This window comes from Cupressus sempervirens, chromosome 3, assembly GCF_028749045.1.
Source record: "Cupressus sempervirens isolate cs-2001-9-10 chromosome 3, ASM2874904v1, whole genome shotgun sequence".
NCBI classification, from domain to species: domain Eukaryota; kingdom Viridiplantae; phylum Streptophyta; class Pinopsida; order Cupressales; family Cupressaceae; genus Cupressus; species Cupressus sempervirens.
In genome coordinates, this window is record NC_143120.1 from 1,014,980,867 (window position 1) to 1,014,997,989 (window position 17,123).

The 17,123-nt window shown below is 39.5% G+C and overlaps 1 pseudogene; it reads right to left on the bottom strand.

Moving 5' to 3' along the window:
- Window positions 1–604: 604 nt before the first annotated feature.
- On the bottom strand, window positions 605–9,379 carry LOC149570204 (glucan endo-1,3-beta-glucosidase pseudogene; annotated as a pseudogene).
- Window positions 9,380–17,123: the final 7,744 nt, after the last annotated feature.

Consider the following 17,123-nt stretch of genomic DNA (forward strand, 5'->3'; position numbering starts at 1 on the left):
ACCTAAAGTAAATGATTGAATGAGAGGGTGAGAGAGAAACTAAATTTTCATTCCTTATTTAATTTCAATAATTTAAAAATAACATATATTCTTATAGATTAATGTGCCCTCTCTGTCCCTCTCTACCTTCCTTTACATATTCCTTCACATATCTATATCTTTCTATCTCTTTATCTCTTCCTCTAACATTCAGTCCCTCTTTCCATTTCCATTTATTCCTTTTATTGTCTATATCATTGCATCTCTCCCCATAGAAACCCTCTATATTTCCTTAATTATGTCAAGTTTTCCTATCCATTCTATCTCTATCTTTATTTCCTTTAATGTCCCCCTGTCGAATCTTCCCCATTACTCTCTCCATTTATGTCTCTAATCATCCCTCTCTTTAATTCTAGTAGTATATGTTCAGCAAAATATTTTAAGGACTCAAAAGGAAATATGTGCGAAGCATTGCGGTGAGACCTCAAAAAATGAGAGATTCATTAATTCCATGAATGTTTGTCGGAGATAAAGAATATATTAGTTCATTCAATTTTTCATCATCAAAAGGTGCTTATCATTGGAAACGATTCAATATGATTGCGACAAAAGAATATACATAAGACTAGTTAAGCGAGAAGTTTACAGGGTAGACAGGCTGCTGATTAGGGTAGAAGAGTGTGAGAAATATTAATATAAATTTAAACTCACAACTCAACCCCAAAAAAAAAACTTTTCTTGGCACTTAAAATTTGCTCGGCACATGAAGGTGCCAAGTGCCAATTTAACTTGGCACTTGAAGAAAAAAAGTGCTTGGCACAGGAAGGTGCCGAGTGCCAGATATTACTCGGCACTTGCTCGGCACTTGATGGTGCCAAGTGACAGGCAACAGGTCCTAAGTGAACTCGGTACAAAGAGGAGCTCGGTAGCAATAGATGCCGAGTATGCTCGGCTCCAAAACAAATGCTCAGCAACAATAGATGCTAAGTGAGCTCGGCTTCAACAAAGAAATTATAACTTAGCAAATTTCAATGTGAATGCATTCACCATTAAAACTAGAGAGCCAAAGCTTTAAGCTTTCAAAAAAATTTCTCAAATACAATATATAAGGGAAGATCAATAGATTCAAGTATGCTTTCTTGCTTTCTATTCAATATTTCATTAAACTATTACAAAATTTGGGAGCATTTGGCTTCAACCAGAAAACCCTAAAATAACCCTAAACTGATAATACTTCAAACTTCAATAAACTTTTAAACCTACAACTCTAATGGCTGCATACAGTGGTGCCTGGAGCAATCACTACTTCAACAGGATGAATCCAAATAACAACAAACTCATAGAATGAACAGAGGAGACACGTGCAACTGCAAGCACAAACTTCCTTCCTCTTCGTTCTCTGCTCAGCTCTGCAACTTTTTCTCTAATTTTCTTGATCTGCATTTAATAAAAATGAATGTATAAACATTCCTTTTGTCACATTCCATTCTTTTCCCTCTCAACATTCAAATTCAAAATCTCACCTACCAAAATGAATGCCTGCCGTTCATGGATGCCTACGGTGACCTGACAAGGTAGATGGGTGTGGGGCTCGAGGACAACCTGCAGCGTTGACATTTAATTTCCAACACTCCCCCTTTGTCTCAAGCCAAACAAACAAGGATCACAACTGATCCAAATCAACTACACCAAGACACTCTCTCTGGTGTACAAAACATCCAATGCCTAATGGCTTTGTGAAAATGTCTGCTAGCTCCTGCTCTGACTTGCAAAAATTCATTTTGATATCCCCATTCTCCACTAACTCTCTAATGAAGTGATATCTGATTTCTATGTGTTTGCTTCTCCCATGGAAGACTAGATTCTTGGACAATGCAATTGATGAGATGTTGTCACCATAAATTGTGGTTCCATCCCCTTGCCTTTCATTCAAATCTATCAAGATCCTCCTTAGCCAAATTGCTTGACATGCTGTTGCATTTGCTGCAATGTATTCAGCCTCTGCTATAGATTGAGCAACAATAGGTTGCTTTTGGATGCCCATGAAATTGCGTCCGTTCCCATGTGAAACATGTATCCGGAAGTGCTCTTCCTATCATCTAAACTTCCAACCCAATCACTATCAGTGTAACCAACCAACTTGAAATCATCATTTGCAGTATACAAAATTTCAAATCCCTTGGTACCTTGCACATGCCTTAGGATCCTCTTTCCCGCTTGCTAATGGGAATCCTTTGGTGTTTCCATAAATCTAGAAATCAGACTTACTGCATGCATTTGGTCTGGCCGAGTTGCAGTCAAATACATTAGATTTCCAACCATACTCTTGTATAATGTTGGATCCACTCTCTTGCTAGAGTCTTCCGTAGAGCTTGCTTGAGCCCATAAAGATCTCTCTTCAATCTATATACTTTGTTCTCTTCACCTGCAACTTCATAACTAGGTGGCTACTCCACATACATTTCTTCTTTCAATACACCATTTAGAAAGGCAAACTTCACATCCATTTGATATGCCTTCCATTTGTGCTGAGTTGCAATTGCTATGACAGCATGCACGGTTTCCATTCTTGCAACTGTGGCATAAGTCTCATCATAGTCTCTTCCATACTGCTATTTGTAGCCCTTAACTACCAGCCTTGCCTTATGCCTATCAATCTTGCCTTCAGCATTGCATTTGGTCTTATAGACCCATTTCACTCCAATCACTTGATTCTTGGGAGGCAATTCAGTTAACTCCCATGTCTCATTCCTTTCTATAGCATCTATTTCCTCATCCATGGCATTACACCATTTCTTCTCCTTAATAGCTTCCTTAAAATATACTGGATCACTATGAGAAAATAATGCAAAATTAACACTCTCATCATAATCTTCATACGTTTCATCTTGGTATATCTCCCTAAGACTCTTGGTCTTTCTTGGTAATAGGGAGGAGAGTCTAGGATTAGAATCTTCATTGCTGCTGCATTGCCGACTAGCTCGGTCTTCACTGGTACTCGACATTGACACTCTGTCATGCCTACTGGAGATCGGCAATGTCTGAATCTGCTTGCCTTTTCTTCTATTTTCTCCTTCTTGTTGTTCATCATTATCTTCTTCACTCATAATTGGCACTTTACTAGAAGTGCTCGCTGACTCATTAATTGAACCATACCAAGACTGATTTTCGAGAAATTCCACATCTCTTGAAAGCATCATCTTGTTGTTCAATGGGTCATACAATCTGTATGCCTTTGATTCTGGACTGTACCCTGTGAAAATGCATTTCACACCTTTTTCATCAATTTTTTGTCTTTGCTCTTTAGGCACATGTGCAAACACCCTTAAGTGTTCAACTGTCCATCTTCTTCGTAACCATGCTTCCATTGGAATTCTGTCACAAAAAACCTTTGTAGGACACCTATTAATTAGGTAAACTGCTTTTTCCATAGCCTCTCCCCAAAATTCAGTTGCGAGACCTTTCTCTTTCATCATGCTTCTTGGCATTTCAACAATGGTCCTATTGTTTCTTTTAGCCACTCCATTCTGCTGTGGTGTATAGTTGACTATGAGCTCTTTCTTAATTCCATGTTTCCTGCAAAAATTTACAAAAGAATTGGAGGTATACTCCCCTCCTCTATCTAATCTTAGGACCTTGATATAGTGTCCACATTCTCTTTCAGCTTGGGCTTTAAATTCTACAAGTTTTTCAAATGCTTCAGATTTATTCTTTAAGAAATACACCCATGTCTTACAACTGAAATCATCAATGAATGTCATGAAATAAGTACTCTCCCCAATGGAAGTAACTTGCATAGGACCGACTAGGTCAGTATGCACTAACTCTAATGAATATCTAGCCCTCCTAGAATTTCCAGAATTAAAGGGAAGCCTATGTTGCTTACCCAAAATACAAGCTTCACACTTGTCACAAGAATTTCCTATTCGTGGCAAACCTTCTACCATTCTTTTATTTGATAACAAATTTAAACTAGCATAGCCAAGATGACCATACCTGAGATCCCATAGCTGTGAGGGGTCTTCAATCACACTCCTTAGAGCTGATTGTGTGGGAGGTGCAACACAAACTTGAGATGAGAAACATGTCTCTATCCTCAAGGGAAACATTTTGTTCTTTGTCATTTGAACTGCTGCAAGTAAGTTCTTGCTCCCATCTTTTTCATGAATGACACACATGTCATTCTCCATTAGCACTTTGTATCCATTTTGAATGAGCTGACCAATGCTCATCAAATTGTGCTTCATACCAAGGGCAAAATACACATTTTGTATCTCCCTTTTCTCACCTTTCTTGGTGTGGACCATAATAGATCCTTTGCCCACAACTGATAGGGTTCCGTTGTTACCCATTTTAATTTCAGATTTGAAACTCTTGTCAATGAATGAAAACAAGGTTTCATTGCCACTCATGTGGTTGCTACATCCACTGTCAAGGTACCAAACCTCAAGGCTTCCTTCTTCACCAACATTACATATGATGAAGGCAGCAGCATTGGGTCCACTTCTCATGTTCATGTCAGCCACATTTGCTTGTCCTAGCTGATCATTCTTCTTCTTCCAGCATTCATTTGCATAATGCCCATATTTATGACAATAGTAGCATTCTACATTACTCTTATTTGAGTTGTAGTTTTTCTTACCTCCTCTTGAAGTATTTTGTGAGCTACTTGCTCCATCTGCTCTTCTTGAGCTTTCTGTTGTAGCATTTCTCTGTCCTCCATTACCTCGGCCTCTACCTCTGGAGTTCCTGCCTGAGCCATATCTTCCTCTCCCCCTTCCTCTTGGATTTCACTGAGCCTTGAATGCTTGCTCTTGGGTAGAAGAAGATGTGGATCTATTGATCCTATACTCATGGGTTTGAAAAGAACCCATCAACTCATCCATTGTCAAAGTAGTGAGGTCTTTTGCATCTTCTATTGTCATGACCAAATGGTCATATTTATGAGGTAAACTCCTCAATATCTTTTCCACTATCCTCTGCTCTTGATAGTCTTCTCCATTTGACTTCAGTTGGTTAATCACATTAGAGGTCCTTTAAGTGAAGTTTGCAACTGATTCATTTTCCTTCATCTGAAGGTTCTCAAACTCCCTCCTTATGTTTTGTAGCTTAACCGTGTGGACTTTATCAGTCCCCTTGAAGTTCAAATCAAGGATATCCCATGCTTCCTTTGCATAATTTGCTGCTGCAATCTTTGGAAAAATTGTCTCTGTCATTGCTACTTCAATCAAGCTTAATGCTTTTTCATCCTTCCTCCTTGACTCTTTCAAATGAGTCTTCTGTGCATTTGTGAGGGTAGGGTAGCATACTTAGTTGGATTAGCCACATCATTGAATCCATCGACCACAAACTCCCACAAATCATTTGCAACCATAATGATTTTCATCTTTTTTGCAAATGTATCATAATTCTGTCCATTAAATGATGGTGGCTACTACCATATCTTTCCTGCATCTCCTACCATGATAAATATCCCAAGAAAAACAAATGCCCTAACTCATTGTGGATGTGGGGCCTCAAAGCTCTGATACCATGTTAGAAATATTAATATAAATTTAAACACACAACTCAACCCCCCCAAAAAAAAAACTTTGCTCGGCACTTAAAAGTTGCTCGGCACATGAAGGTGTTGAGTGCCAATTTTACTCGGCACTTGAAGAAAAAATGTGCCCGGCACAGGAAGGTGTCGAGTGCCAGATATTACTCAGCACTTTCTCGGCACTTGATGGTGTCGAGTGACAGGAAATAGGTGCCGAGTGAACTCGGCACAAAGAGGAGCTCGGTAGCAATAGATGCTGAGTATGCTCGGCTCTAAAAGAAATGCTTGACAACAATAGATGTCGAGTGAGCTCGGCTTCACCAAAGAAATTATAACTTAGCAAATTTCAATGTGAATGCTTTCACCATTAAAACCAAAGAGCCAAAGCTTTAAGCTTTCAAAAAAATTTCTCAAATACAACATATAAGGGAAGATCAATAGATTCAAGTATGCTTGCTTGCTTTCTATTCAATCTTTCATTAAACTATTACAAAATCTGGGAGCATTTGGGTTCAACTAGAAAACCCTAAAATAACCCTAAACTGATAATACTTCAAACTTCAATAAACTTTTAAACCTACAACTCTAATGGCTGCATACAATGGTGCCTGCAGCAATCACTGCTTCAACAGGACGAATACAAATAATAAAAAACTCACAAAATGAACAGAGGAGACACGTGTAACTACAGGCACAAACTTCCTTCCTCTTCGTTCTCTGCTTAGCTCTGCAACTTTTTCTTTGATCTGCTTGATCTGCACTTAATAAAAATGAATGTAGAAACATTCCTTTTGTCACATTCCATTCTTTTTCCTCTCAGCATTCAAATTCAAAATCTCACCTACCAAAATGAATGCCTGCCATTCATGGATGCCTGCAGTGACCTGACAGGGTAGATGGGCATGGGGCTCGAGGACAACCTACAACGTTGATGTTTAATTTCCAACAAAGAGGCCATAGTATTTCTCAGTTTCATCCCCCCTCTTCAAATTCTCATTGAGAAGAGTGAAGATATAAGTCTCAATGCTGCTTCTAGGCCTCATCGGAGTCCCTGCACTTGACAACACATGCTGGATTAGATTATTCATATATGTCTACGCATTCTCAATGGTTGCCACATCGTTCCCCACAGAAGGCCATCCGCTCTTAGTTATCACAATCGGCAGATCTGGATGTCCCGGTGTAGGACAAATTGCCATCTACTATAGGATTCGAGGGCTTAAAGAGCACGTATTCTAAATTCATTCGGTTCTTGTTGCGGTTGTAGCTATGGTAGGGATGGAAATTTTCCATGAAAGGAGAGCCGTGCTCTTGTAGGAACTATAAAATAGAACTCATGTTATCTGTTACGTTGTCGTCGAATGTTCCCTGTGACGGAGGGAAACCGTTGCCAATGACTATAATGGTGTGGGATGTGGAGACCTTTATGTTGTTCTACAGATTCACATTCTCAAGTGTTGTTTGAATGTTTTTAATTCCGGGGACAAGATATGGCATGTACTGATCATTTCCTCCCATTGCCAAAACCTCGTTTCCTGAAAAAATGCATGTGATATTAGTGGAAGGGTAAAATGCTTCGATGTTGTCGTTTACCCACCCGTTTGTAGAATCTTGATTTGTAGCAATCGCCTGCAACTCGCTGTTTTCCACTCCTACAATTACGTTGATTCTAGAATTTACAAAGGCTTTAAGTACATCATGGTTCGCTATGAAAATTCTCATTTTCCTGAGATTGTTTTTCTTAATTAAAGCAACCACATCACCAACACTTGGTAAATCGTTTCCCTGCAATCCGTAGTTGACTCCTATTTGCTGACAATCTACAAAAGAAACATGTCATCCTAGATTGATAAGATCATAAAACAGCAGAAGTTGCTTCCGTATTTACTTGCATGTATATATATGAAATATGAAATTGAAGGCTTGTTGGTAAATAGATTTGTCACAGTAGAATTTGCCGAACATAGTGTATGGTTAACCGTTCACAACAGTTGGAGAGGCCCTTGGTATGTGGCCTTCCTCTATGTTTAGAGGGGCAGCTTTCTCGTATGATATAATTTTTAAAGGATTTTCAAATAACGAATTTAAAACTTCAAAGATTAGGAGAAAGTCGTTTAGGACTAATGCACCACACATCCTTACAACCTTCTTCGGTAAACAAGATTGATAACAAAGGTGATCAAGGACTACGCTTGAAAACCACCAGTATTACTAAGCACATTCATTAACATTTATAAACACTCACATAGTACCATGAGAATGTTTACTACAATAGATAAAAATTTTGATTTTAGAATAAGAAACCCAAAGCATATCTCATTCCATTTCCTTGCACCAAGAAGACAAAAGAGATTTTCAATTTTAGAGATAAAAAGTGTACATACTTTTTAAAATTTATCTCTCAATCAAAATTTCATCATAGTGTTCCCTTATTTTTCAAACCAAAAAGTCCCTTTACAAAGACCAAAAGAGCCCTTATATAGACACAAAGGTTAATAACTACCCTTCTGTGGTTAATAACTATCTCTCAAATACGTGATTTGGGTGAGGTTAATTAACCTCAACAAAATTAACCAAGAATGACTTGAAACTTAGTCCTCACACCTTCTGAGAGGAAGATTGAATAATTAATCTTTTTTGATCTCCTTTTGATATTTGAATGATTCATTCAAGTTACATTACTTTATTGATGAACACATATCCTCCTTCTCATGAAGAGATCAAGAGCATGTGGTGTGTATGACTGCACTGATTATGGACTTTATGTTTATGATCTCTCCAACTGTGCTTATCTCTAGAAAATGTGCCTTTCTTCCATGATGGCGTCTATTGAAAGGCTAGCCCTTATACAGACACAAGTACCAAAATTCTCATCTCTCTTGCAATTATCAAATATTGTGTGAGAGTATCACATAAAATTCCATTGAAACAATTAGGTGCCCGGTCTATAATTTGATTCATGCATCTACAAATATTTGATAAAAGTTGACAAACTTTATGATTCATGCAATTATTGCAATTCCCGCTCATCCTTATCAAACTTAATTTCTTGAACCTTTACCATATCTATGACTATGCTTGCATCATGCGTAGAAAATGACTATGAATAAAATTTAAGCAATGTGGTCCCATCTATGGCTGAAATGGAGAAATTAAAAAGCTATCTTGCTCGGACATCTATGCCAATTCTTACTCATTCCACTCTGCTCTTCTACAATCCAGAGACCAAATCTATTGAATGATTAGTCAACTGTAATGTCCATTAAACAAATTCATTTGTGCTAAGGAATGTTGGATCTAGGCCATTCCATTAAAGAGTTGGCAGGCTTTTTCAAGAAATTTGAATTGGTTTGTATGAGAAAGCCTGTCGATAATCAAATTTGCTTCCTTGCCAGCCAGCTTGGAAAGATCTTTGGGATCCTCTGACATTTTACGATTTTTTCTCTTGAATGCAACTATGAATACCTATAGAATTCGAGTAAGGGGACTTGTCTATGGAATTTTGATATAGTAAGTATTATATCCTAGCAAAATGCAAATCATTCCAAAGAAAATAGCCCCAACTGAAATTCCAAAGCCATCATCTCATCGCTCATTGTTCTGAACCCAAGCTAACACTGCCACTCTAGTTGTTGAGTCCACAGTAACACTTATGCATTGCTAACACACACATCTGCACAATAACCATTTTTAATAATTTTCCCATGGACTCCCTTCCCTGTTCCAAACTCCCACTTTCGCACAGGCAGGGGGGAAACAGACAAAGGTTGTGGAACCTGGCTTTACACCTGCCAATTGCATTTGCTTGGAAGTTTCTATAGCCTTGTGAAAAAATCCATTTTGTCTATATCCTACAACCATTGCAGTCTAGGGTACCACATTTCTTTGAGGCATTCTTTCAAACAATTCAAATGTCAATAAACTTTTGATGAGCTCTCCAAGGTGTAATATAATAACCACTAATAATTGGGTTGCAATTATAACCTCTACAACTTTCTTTGAAATTTTGACAACCTATAGGACCATAATTGTCGCCAGCATAATCTGAACCATAGCTCCCAATCCAAACTCCTTACAGATGCTATGCATGGATTTGCGCTTAGGCTGCTTAAACAAACTGTCTATCAAGGGGCTACATTATTGTTTCTAACAACCTCCATTTGAATGTATCTCTTCTTTTAATCTCCAACACGTTTTCCATAAGATGCTTTAAGAAAAGTCTTCCTACTCATCCACTTCTCATCTTCCCTAAAGCTTAGAGGAACCAAACAGTCAACCATCCCAAGCACTCATTTGCTATAGATAACATAGCAAAAGGCACTTGAGCAATAGAAGAATGGACCGAGAACACATTATAGGATCTCTTTTTCTTCATTAATGTCAGCTTTGCAAGCGCTTCTCCTTCAAGATTGGCCTCCCTGGATGCTAAGCTCACATCTTAATGATGGGGTATTTCTAAGCACTAAAGCGAGGGCCAATTCCACTACCACGAATGTAATTTTTTTTTAAAGAAAATTATTTGCCATTGATCTTACTACAAAGCAATCTATGTGGAATGGCAAGGGGTAGCTGTTATCATTTGTCTGCCCTGCCAAGATTCAATTTTCAAATGTCCAGCCCGTCCAATGGCTAATTCCCAAAGTTAATATTATTTTAATTCCTTAGCCTTATAACATGGTTTCTACGGCCTGCAGGTTCTCCATCGTTAGATCTAAGAAGATCGATGGTAGGCACTATGTTACTTTTCAAAAGTTGCACGGCGGATAGCATAGCGACATCGTGCCCTAGTGACACATGACCATGGTGGGTCCGCGAGGCAAGTCATCCAAGGTTCTTTGGTGGGTCAAAAAATTTCCACAGCATCGTGGGCGCTATGTCACTATCATATGTTGACCAAAAAATCTTCTTAGGGACATAGCGCCCAGCCAGCCCGAGGGTGCTTCGATAGTGAGTCCCAATGTTCGGCGGGCAAGGTTCGTAGTACTGAAAAATGTTTACGGCGGGCCGGGTGAATATGTGGTTCATGGGCTGGAAAGTTTCAAAAAAGTGGCAAGGTGCCATGGCGCCAATGGAAAACTCATGAGTTTTTCGTTAGCAACATAGTGCCTGGTTAACACGTGGTGTGGTCAAGATTAAGCAATACCAGAATCTGCCAGGGTGGTGCTTCGTTAGGCCAATGGGGGACTGCCACGTATGTTAGGTCAAGATATAGATAGATTGTAGGACCAGATCTTCAATGAGACCAGTGCAGTAAGGGGTTAAGCTCTCCACTATCAGATCTACAGAGATCAACGGCAGGTGCCATCGCGCTATGGATAAGCCGCATGAGATTTACGTTAGCGACATGGTGCCTGGAGGACATGTGTCCTCGTGGGTCTAGGTTTGGAGGTGTAAGAAATATAGATGGTTGGCACGTGGCCGGTTCCCATTGATTGATACACTGAGGGCCAGGGGGCAGTATCTATCTTGCTTGCCGTCAGATCAAGGAAAATTGACAGAAGGTGCCATGTCGCCATGGTGAAGTTGCGCGATCTTTACCATAGCGACATGGCGCCCTTTCGACACGTGTCACTGGGGCCAGGTCTCGCTAGGGTGCAGTCACTAAGGTGATGCCAAGTGTGCTGACAGCATTTCGGGAGCCCAGAAGTTGAAAAGCAAGCACGGAACATGATGAGTCTTCACGATCGTCAGATCAGGGTAGATCAACAGGAGGCACCATCTCGCTATAGTAAAGTTGTGCGATCTTTACCATAGCGATATAGCATCTTACTGACGTGTGTCTCGTTGGCAGACCGACGTTGAAGGTTAACGGCTGACAGTCAGTGCAATCGTTGTGGTCAACATGGCAGTTAGTTTTGATGTTGCGGCTAGATGGTGGAAAGGTGGTGTAGTCAGATTGGTAACCATCGCGGTTAGAGATAACAGTGGGTTGCTATGTCGCTATAATGACTCTCAGGGCATGGTGCCCATAGTGACATAATGCGCAGTTCAACGTAAGGAATGGTCAGTGCGTGGGACCTTGAGGAGGTGGCAAAATAAAGAGAGACGATTGGATTGCGTGGTCTAATTGGCACATAAGGAACTATTTGAATTGCTTTGACCTCGTAGATTCATGAGCCAGAAATAATGAATCAGGTTTTTTGCCACGAGATTTTGATCCTGTGATCAATGCCACCGACTCAGAAGTGAATGCAAAGTGCAAGGACATTCTACCACCATTACAGATCTATCTACTATGTCAGGGGATGTTTTCTGGCGTCGTTCTGTCTTCTCCAGGCTCTTTCTCAGAGGAATATCAAATTTTTGGTACTCAAAACCACCAGATCTTTGATTGGATTTTCAAGGTGAGAAGTTAATGCTAGTAGGTGAGAAGTAAATGTAATGCAAAAGATCTCAGTTATGCCTGAACTATAAAGGCAAATTTTGTAGTTTTTGTAGGGGGACTCCTTTTCTAATTTCTCTGCTACTGCTCCCAGGTCTATAGTGCAAAATTCCCTTTGTCTCTGAGCTGTATAACATTCTGTATCATCTCCTTCAGCCATCAATGTGTATGTGTATCCATCTTGCCTCTCATTGGTGTATTGTTGAGATCTATGGCCTGCATACTGTATCTATTTTTGACCTATTGGATAATATATAAGTGAAATCCTTTTCCTTGCATTATTTAGTTTGGTTTCCTAATCTGTATGTGGTTGTTGATTGACATAAGTCTGGGTGTGTATGTCTTTTGAATGTTATCTTGGTTCTGTAGTACATATATGGGCAGAGATGAGTCCAAACACTCTATTTCGGTGCATCACCTCCTTAGATTAGAACTAGGTAGATTTTCTTTTGTGCTCTCCTGCTCCCTTTTCCTCTCCAAGAGTAGTTAGGTGCACCCTAATAGTAAGAGGAAGCCGGCCTTCTCCGGAGACTCAACCTTGCAGTTCAAGTCCCACAGCTTGGAGGTTGTTTCCATGTTTCACTAGGTTGTCTTTGCACATAGGCCTTGGACAAGGGTGCAAACCTAAGTGACAACAGTTTTTGGCATGCCCAGTGAGACACTTTTTCAAACAAAATTTAAAGTCTACTGGTGTCAAGAAGAAAGAGTTTTAGAGATTAATACTGAAGAGGTAGTGCTGACTTTAGTATTCAAGCCTTCAAGAGGTTGATTCTTCAAAGTACTTGGTGACTCTGAACATCAACAAATCTGGTTCTAGGCCACAGTTGCAGAAATTCATGCCTAGAGCTGAAACAAGGGCGTCTTCTAGAGGTAAATTTCAATATCAAGAGCTTTCTCTTTCAAATCCTAGAAGAAGGAGGACTAGAACTTCATTATCACCAGTTAGGTGTGTAATAATAGTTAATATACCTGTAAGATCTATCTCTACTCCTCCTACTATTCAAACTCAGCCTAGATTGCCATCAACACTCATCAATAGAACACTTGTTTACATGGCACATCCAAGAGTTCACACTTTTTCCACCTTTAATGGTGGAAGTCCTCTATTTTTAGCCCAAAGACATGATATACTAGTATCTACACTAAAAAGTATACCTGATTTTACTGGTGAAACTTCCATCTCCCCTTTAGAGCATATCCAAGAAGTAGCAAATGTCTATAATATTCATGGTATCATAGAGGATGATGTTTTTGTCAGAGTTCTAGCCTCATCTTTAAAAGGAAAAGCATTATAGTGGTATAGAGGCTTAGCTCATGGTTCTATAACTGATTGGGATGGACTAGGAGCAGGGTTACGCAAACATTTTGAGGATAGAAGTGATCACCTGTCGCTTTTAGAGTAGCTGACTACTATGAAAAGGGCCCCCCATGAATGTATGACTGATTTTAACTATAGATTTCAAAAGAAATGGGATAGAATACCTACTACAGTGAAACCTACCCCCGGTAATGCCTTCTTGCATTACCTTAGAGCTTTGAACAGTGATATTGCCACTACAATCCAAACTATGGGAGGAGATACCTTGCCTAATGCTTATGAGATAGCCATAAAAGCTGAGAACATCCTGATACAAGGAGGAAAGTTGGCTCCAAGGCCCCCTATGCCTTTCTTTCCTGATGTTCCCAACCACCAACCAGCAATGGCCCCTCTTCCTACAACTTCTGCATCACAAGCCCTTCCTCCAGTCCCTCAAGCTTCCACATCCTCAAATAGGATAGATGAACTCAAAGAAATGCCCCAAGGTCTAGTGCTGAATACGGATAAAAGAGAGAAGACCCTGGATAAAAAATTGCAAGAGCAGGGGAGGGAGTTGAAGGACCAAGGGAATAGATTAGAGGATAGTTTTTCTATAATACAAAAAATGAGTAACAAAGTGGTGGCCTTAGAAAGGCAGCAAGCTCAAAGTGGCAAGCCTCCCCAATTGCAATATCAGGCTCCAAATGGTGGTAGGCCTCCTAATCAGTGGAATAACTCTTTTGATCAGGGTCGAAAAAATAGTCATGCTTCTACTTCAAGATCAAATCAAAACAGAGCTATAGTTCCTCAAAATAACTTGGCCTAGGATCAAGATTTATGTCCTTCCTGCAACTATTCTTATACCTATTGCATGTGCCAGAAGGTAGAATCTTATTTGGCCCTGACTAACCAAGAACCTGCAGCAAAGCAATCATACAAGGAGGTCATCCCAAGGAGGCCTCATATATTCAAGGACGTGATGATTGCTCTTTCATGAATCATCAGATTGGGGAGCATTGTAATGTAAACTAGGATTCCATTGCTCATAACACAAGAAGCAAGAAGAGAGCTATGGAACATATGGCCCCTCCTTCTCCTAAGTAGGCCTCAACTTCAAGTGCTACACCTCATATACAAGCAGCAAATGAAAAAACAAGTACTTCACAACAGCAAAGGCAAGATTCTAGAAAGAAAGATGCAAGTGATCCTTATGTTGCCCCATCTCAACCTCTTATAAGTGCAGTGCCCAAAGTTTCTACCAAAGTTCCCAATACACCGTTCAGTGTGGTAGAGCAAATGAAGAAGACAAATGTGAACATTTCTATGTGGGATGCTATTGCTACCATACCAATGCAGAAGAGGATGTTGCAGCAGGAATTAGAGAAGATTGAACCCAAGGATCAGCCATCTACCATGGAGAGTACCACAAGTCTAGTACAACCAGCAGGGGATGTGGAGACAAATAAAAAGGTTAGACCTCCTCCATTCTATGTTTCTCTGATTATAGGGGGCAAATTAGTCCACAATTGCATGATAGATTCAGGGGCTAGTAGCTTAGTAATGCCTAGGTGTGTTGCTGATGCTTTAGGAATGAAATATGAGCCCATTGTTAGGGATGTGTTACAATTAGATGGTAGTACTGTCAAAACTGTGGGTATCCTTAGGAATGTGGAGATGGCCCTACATGCATGCCCTAGTTGCACTGTGATTCAAGACATATCTGTTGCTGAAGTCAAGCCCTACTTTGCTATCTGTCTTTCAAGAGACTTCACTGCTCAAATTGGTGGATTCATATATGTTGATTGGTCATATATGTCATTTAAGACCAAATATGGAGCCAATTCCTCAATCAGAGCAGAACCTCAAGCCGTTCATCACACTGAATCTTACACCCCCAATCCCATCAACATGAATTGCCCTATTCTAGAGATGGATGAAAATGACATAGAAAATGAGCCTACCACTTCCATAGTGGAGATTCCTAATTTCTTCTTGGATGAGTGGGAAAATTCATATCAGTTTGAGCCTATGTCAAAGACTCTTGAGACAGGCCTTAGTGCATATTGCATAATAGAGAAAGATGCTCAAGTTCCTAATCTAATCAGGACTAATGATGATATAAGTGGGATATGGAGTATGTACTTTGATGGCTCAAGGAATAGAAATGGATCAGGGGCTGGTGTTATGTTGATCTCTCCTGCACAAATAAGATACTACTTCTCTTTTAGGCTCTAGTTCGGTTGCACCAATAATGTGGCCGAGTATGAATCTTTGATTCAAGGTCTCATACTTGCCCAAAAGAGAGGAATTCAAGCCTTGAGAGTATATGGGGATAGTGAGTTAGTAGTTAACCAAGTGAAAAACCAACATATCACCAAAAATGGCCTGCTCAAGTCTTTCAAACACAGAGTCTGGGATTTTCTTGAGGGCTTCAATGCATTTAATATTCAGAGCATTCCTAGGAAAGAAAATAAACATGCTGATAGACTTGCAGCAGTGGGTGCAGCTTATGATGTACCAAGGAATCTTGAGGAAGAAAAGAAGAAACAAATAAGGTTGGTGGTGAGGCTTACCATCCCTGACAACAACACTCATTGGTAGGTGTTTGATTCTAATGAGCAAATTGTGAGTTTCTTGCAGAATGAAGAAGAATTCTCAGATAAAAACCAGTCAAGACTACAAGATCAGTATAGTGATCAGATCATTCATCTTAGTTCTAACAAGTTGCCCAAGGGTCTCATTACCTTGGAGAGTGTCTTTAATCCTGATGATCAAACAAGAGGCAAAGGAATGAATCTAGCTGCAGAAAAGGATGATTATGCCCCAGTTACAATTGCTGATGGAAAATTTCTAAAATGGGGAAGGTATGTTCTGAAACTGAGCAAGAAAACTTCATTCATTTATGTCAAGAATTTAATGATGTATTTTCTTGGACATATGATGACTTAAAAGGATTTGATCCTAGTTTGTTTCAGCATACCATAGATTTAATTGATAAGGCCAAACTAGTAAAGCAAAAATAGAGGCCAGTGAATCTTAAGATTGAACCTCTAATGAGAAAAGAACTATTCAAGTTGATTGAGGCTAATATAATTTTTCCCATCAAGCATTCATCATGGGTAGCCAACCTAGTCCCTGTTAGGAAGAAGAATGGAGAAATCAAACTGTGTGTGGACTTTAGAGACCTTAATCAGGCTTCTCTTAAAGATCACCATCCTCTCCTTTCGATGGAGCAAATCCTGTCCAGAGTCAGTGGGTCAAGGAGATTCTCTTTTCTTGATGGATTTTTTTGGTTATAACCAAGTGTTAGTTAAAGAATCTAACAGACATAAGACAACATTTACTACTAAATGGGGCACCTATGATTATTGCAAGATGCCATTTGGACTAACAAATGCAAGTGCCACATTTCAAAAGGCAATGGAGATGGCCTTTAAAAAATTAATTGACAAGTTTGTCTTAGTATATCTTGATGATATAACTATATATTCAAAAAATGTAGAAGATCATTTTGATCATCTAAGACAGGTATTTCTAAGATGTAGAGAGTTTGGGGTTTCCCTTAACCCAGCCAAGTGTGTCTTTCCTACAAGCCAAAGAAAATTATTGGGACATATTGTATCTAAGGATGGGTTGACCATTGATCCAGAAAGAACAAAGGCAATACTTGCCCTTCCTCTTCCTAAACATAAGAAGGGGCTACAAAGTTTCCTTGGTAGAATAAATTTTGTAAGAAGGTTAATTCCTAATCTTGCTACCATGGTGAAACCTCTTATAGCTATGCTTAAGAAAGGTATGGTCTTCTCATAGACCAAGGAAGGGAAGGAGAGTTTTGAAGAGATCAAGACAGCCATAGCCTCAGCCCCTACTCTCATGAACCCAAATTTTGAAAAAGATTTCATCCTCTACACTCTAGGTGGTGAGTC